The sequence below is a fragment of the Nuphar pumila genome, chromosome 8, assembly GCF_984573655.1.
Source record: "Nuphar pumila chromosome 8, dmNupPumi1.hap1.1, whole genome shotgun sequence".
Lineage (NCBI taxonomy): Eukaryota > Viridiplantae > Streptophyta > Magnoliopsida > Nymphaeales > Nymphaeaceae > Nuphar > Nuphar pumila.
Window position 1 is genome coordinate 79,222,585 of NC_143256.1, and position 5,484 is coordinate 79,228,068.

General features: G+C 36.3%; 1 pseudogene; it reads left to right on the forward strand.

The window, feature by feature from the left end:
- Window positions 1-470: 470 nt before the first annotated feature.
- On the forward strand, window positions 471-1,396 carry LOC149829992 (cyclin-A2-4 pseudogene; annotated as a pseudogene).
- Window positions 1,397-5,484: the final 4,088 nt, after the last annotated feature.

A 5,484-nucleotide genomic window follows, 5' to 3' on the forward strand; every position in this document is an offset into this window, starting at 1 on the left:
TTTGGATTTCTGCTTCCGGCTTGCTTTGGTTTCTCTTATTATCGTCATCTGTTCCATAAACCAAGATGGCTTGGTCGATTGTACCTGCGTTCCTGGCATGGGGTCTGAGCGAATGAGTTTTCGTTTTATATTAGTGGCAACAGGAGTGTCTCGTTTCATCTTGCATGTGCTCTTACCATTTGTATATAATTTCATGTCATAACCACCAATCCTGTATCTATGGTAACATACTGGCCGCATCCGACTCTCTCTGAATGTTGCAAGGCTCTGCAAGCAGTCATACGAAACCTTGGTGGTTTTCACGGTGAAAACAACACTCAATATGCAGTTTGTTGCATAATCTGCAGCAAAATCCGATGTGCCTCACTGAGAAACCAGTTGCTTTGGTTTACCCTGATTCCTTTTATATCCTCATGGCATCATCATCATAACCTCTTATATTTGTTGCATCGTCCCTTTTTCCCCCAAGGATGATAAACGTGGATAAGCAAAAGCGTCATTCTGTGGGAATCAATGTTCTCGATGGAAAAAGCTTGAAGTATTTTTGTCAAAATCTCAAAGCACATGATCATAGTTGGTGATTTCAAAATTCAGAAGGTCTTAAAGAAGATGGAACTCTTTCATTCGTTATGAAATTCTCAAATGCCTGATCTTGATTTGAGATTGCCCAGAAATGCATGACTCAAAAGACAATAGTTTCAGTGGGGATATTGCAAGATATGAAGGCGCCTTTACGCCCCAGACATTTAAGCTTACTTACAAGAAGCTGAGTTGAAACAGCAGCCATCAAATAATTTCATGAATATGGTTCAATGGGATATTTCTCCAGCTATGCGTGCGATTCTTATAGACTGGCTTGTTGAGGTCTGTGAAGAATATAGGCTTGTTCCAGACACACTTTATCTCACAGTCTACTACATTGATAAGTTCCTCTCTGACAATCCTGTTGAAAGGAAGACGCTACAGCTGGTTGACATTACATGTATGTTTATTGCATCGAAATATGAAAAGATTTGTGCACCTCGTGTGGAGGACTTCTGCTTGATTACGAATAATGCATACAATAAGTAACAGATTTTTGAAGGTTGATGTTTTGAAGCATTTGTGCTTTGAGTTGGCCACACCAACTGCAAAGACCTTTCTCAGGAGGTTTCTACGAGCAACACAAGCTTCATATAAGATGGATCGTATATTTGCGTTGGAGTTCCTGGCAAATTATCTAGCAGAACTTACATTACTTGACTATGGATTCCTGGAGTTCCTTCCTTCTATTGTCGCAGCATCTGCCTTATTCCTTGCCAAATGGACACTCGATCAATTATCACATCCTTGGAATTCAACCCTTGAGCACTACAAGAATCATAAGGTATTGGATCTAAAAGCTGCAGTATTTTAAATTCTTCGTTTGTAGGTGGATGTCAAGGCTACGGTTTCAAAGCCACCTCAGATGCCATCACCTTCACACAGTTCTAAATTCTGTTTGTCCAAATTGCGAATCTTGGTGACTGGTGGAGCTGGATTTATTGACTCCCACCTAGTAGACAAATCGACAAAAAATGAAAAAAAAAAAAGAGATTTGTAGAGGTATCAACAACTTTTCAGTTGTGCACTCAGATTTTGAAGGTGGGAAATGGATTTCCCACTCTGAAGTTTTATCCATGACGAGGAACTAGCCAAGAGTAAAGCGCTTTGTGGGGCTCTCAGGGATACATTTGTTCATTTGCCAAAATTCCTAGTTGATGGGCTATTCAAATACGTTGCTGGGATTCATCAGCCATTAGCTTGTTCCAGCAGTATGTGGCGATTGCTTCGTCAAAAGAATCTTCAAACTCATCACCACCACCATGTCCATCATAATGCCCTGGTTGTTCCAAATTCAGGGATGACCTGCTGAAAGTGAAGATCAAACTCTGATTCGCTTCCCCGGAACAAGGGATATTGCGGATGCTGGACTCCAAAATTCAGGATGCTTATAGAAGGAATTTTCAATGCCAAAGCTGAGAGAGAATCTGAACTAAAAAGCATCTCACAGAGATTAATCATCCGCTTCTACGAATATCATCCCAAGCTACAACAGTTCGTCTCCTTAATTGCATAGCCAAATGCTTGGTCAAGTTCAGCAGCTACAAGTAAATAATTTGAAAAGCCAACCTGTAGGCCCACCATCCTTGGTATCTCATGTTTAAAGGGGACTCCAAGCCTTTCTGGTCCTAAAGAACACGTTGTTGCAGGTCAAGGTACATATTTTTTTTTTAACAAAAACTATATGAGACTGTCATCATGTTGTTATCTGCTACTAGTAATTCTTTAGTAGCATTGGACGAACTTGGACGAGGAACATCAACTTTAGATGGTCGGGCGACTGCGTAAGTACAAATTCTGATTTCCTTTACCTGTCTCTGCTTACCGATTTTGTGTTGATTTAGTTCTCCAAAGTTTGCTGCAGATCAATTATTATTGGCATTTCCTTATTGATATTTTGCATATTCTCTACTCACGCTATCTTCATTCCACCTTATATATCCCCACTTCAACCATTATACACCACCTGCTGCACTTCACTTGTGATATGTGCACATCACTGTGCACACATTCACTGCTGCACATCAGTAAAAATAGAGTTCAATGCTGACAAAAAGTAACAAAAGCCATCTAAATCACAATACAGAATTGTGTCAGTAGCTGCTAGTAATAGGAAATTTTGAAAAGATCCAGATCAGTTGGGAAAAGTCTCAACGTGAACTTGATGTGGTACCTCTGCCCCATGTCTGCAACTTTATACAGTCATTAGCATCCATCAATGTTAAAGGTGTAAGAAAATTGATAAATGTAAATGTTTTGGATCGGGTCAGAACAGACCCAGTCCATTCTGTAAAATGTTATGTAAGAATCTAAGGTGTGCTTTGTATCAAAGATATTCTGGTAACATACTGAACCCTACTATTTCATATAAATACTAATGAAATATATTTCACAGTGGTTCACAATGAACCACCGTGGTCTCCTTCTTTTTATTTTATTATAGTGGTTCGTCAGGAACTACTACAAATTATCTCTTGCAATGGTTCACAAAGAGCCCTTGTAATCCCTCTTTACTATAGTAGTTCATTAAGAACTACCCTAGTAGTCTTCTTTCATAATGGTTCACAATGAACCACTGTATCCCTTCCTTTCTATGGTGGGTCATCAGGAACTACCATATTTCAGGTTGATTCATCTTAGATCATCTTGACCCTTTACTTCACCCATTGTATATGCCCTTCTCATTCAGTATGAGCATAGCATCTTGCATTAGGATTGGTACAATCACATGCAATTTTGCCTTCAAGGAAGTATTTTCTTCTATGATCATGCTAACTCATTTTTTTGTAGGGAATATGTGGAAAATATTACTTGGGGTTGTGAATTCAACTTTATATGTTGTAAGAATTAGATCTTAAATGAGAATTTACATTTCCAGTCTTAGATTAGAATGAATGAGCATTGTAAAATACCATGAATTACTTGTTTTCATGCATCTTTTCCTTTATTTCTCAAATTCTCACAAATGGTGAAACACGAATGGCACGTGCACCATTTTGTAAGAGGTAATTGATCCTAAGTCGATGATCCACATCAATGGCCATAGTCAGGGTGTAGACAAAATTTAGGATTTTTATCTCTTACGAAGTAACACTGGATCCATTTTCAAAATTCATCATATTTCCTTAAATATTTTCTCCTTTTATTAGAATTTAAGTTAGAATTGACTCAAAATATATACCAATGGCCATAGTCAGGGTATATTAAGAGTCAATTTCATTTTAAATTTTATAAAAGCACTGAATGTATTTTATTCTTCTCTTGAATTTAAATCTAGATTATTATATAATACATTCAATGACCATAGTCAAGGATGTATTATATCTTCAATCTTATTTTAATTCATCTAAAGAATGGAATAGCTTTTAAAATTCAATTTCAAAAATTTAAATTCATTTATCATTTAGATAGAATTGCATCATATTTCTAAATTCTTTTTCATAAAATCCAAGTAATTCTTTCCTTCATTTCTCAGATCAAATCCTATTTATAAATTCAAATTCAATTTTATTTCTCAAAAGGATTCAAGAATTCAATTTCAAAGTCCCATTTGACTTTGAAACTTCAGACTCATCTTGTATTTCAAAATTCCAAATTCTATCTTAAATTTAAAATCCAATTTAACTTTGAAATTCATTTGTATATTCAAGATTCAATTTCTAAAAATCAATTTTCAAGTTCAAATTAAACTTGGAAATTCTTAACTCCAAATCCTCTTTAGGATCCAGGATACAACACTCACATTGGATCTCAGACTTCAGATCCAATTCCTCTTTAAGATCCAGGATTCAACACTCATATTGGATCTCAGACTTCAGATCCAATTCCTCTTTAAGATCCAGGATTCAACACTCATATTGGATCTCAGACTTCAGATCCAATTCCTCTTTAGGATCCAGAGTCCAATTCCACTTTTGGATCTCAGACTTTGGATCCAATTCTCCTTTAGGATCCAGAACCCAATTCTACATTTGGATCTCAGACTTCAGATCCGAACCCATTCTAGAATCCAGAACTCAAGTCCATCTTGGATTCCAAATCTCGGATCCCACTCTGTTTAGGATCCAGAATCCAATTCCAATTCTAGATTTCAATTCCATTTTTGGATCTGATTTGAATCTCTTAAATCCATTTGTATTCTTGAATACCATTTGATTTTCTCAAATCCATTGTAAATTTCAAAACTTCAGAAATCCAAACTCAAATCCATCTCAAATATTCATTTCCTTTCCTAAATTCAAAACTCAAATTCAAAATCCATTTTGACTTTGAAATTTCATTTCCTTTCATTTCAAAACTTCAAGTCATCCTTTCTCATTTATTCTTCCAAACTCTGATTTACTTCAAAAACTTAGAACTCCTCTGATCTATCTCAAGTTCTAAGTTAGATTTAAGTCATTTCTTCACTCTTTTATCAGATTCATCTCAGAAAACTTGGAAATTTTCAAAAATCTCTTTCAAAAGGAGCATACATTCTTGCATTTGCACAAGCATGATTCTTTGTGCATTTTTAGATAGAATAAATCCTTAGATTATATTTAGGCAAAGCAAAAGGCGCAGATTCGATCCTTGGTTCGATTACCCCTGGTAAAGGTGCCAAGAACAGTCGAACCTCGTACCGACGAGCGGATCCTGTCTCCCAGTTTTCCCGCGAATATTTCAAAAACGGAGGCGAGTAATCTTTTAAATATTTTCAAATTAAGGTCAAGTGAGACCGTGCAAAATAGTTCCTCTTCTCTTTCTCCTTCTTTCTTTTCTCTTCTCTTTCTCTTTTTCTATCTTTTTATTCTTCTCCCTTCAAAAAGGAAAAAAATAGAGGTTAGAAAAGGAAAAGAGAAGAAAGAGAGAGAATATTACGAGAGGAAAATTTTTGCGATGATCACAGAAGTGGCGACCGTGATG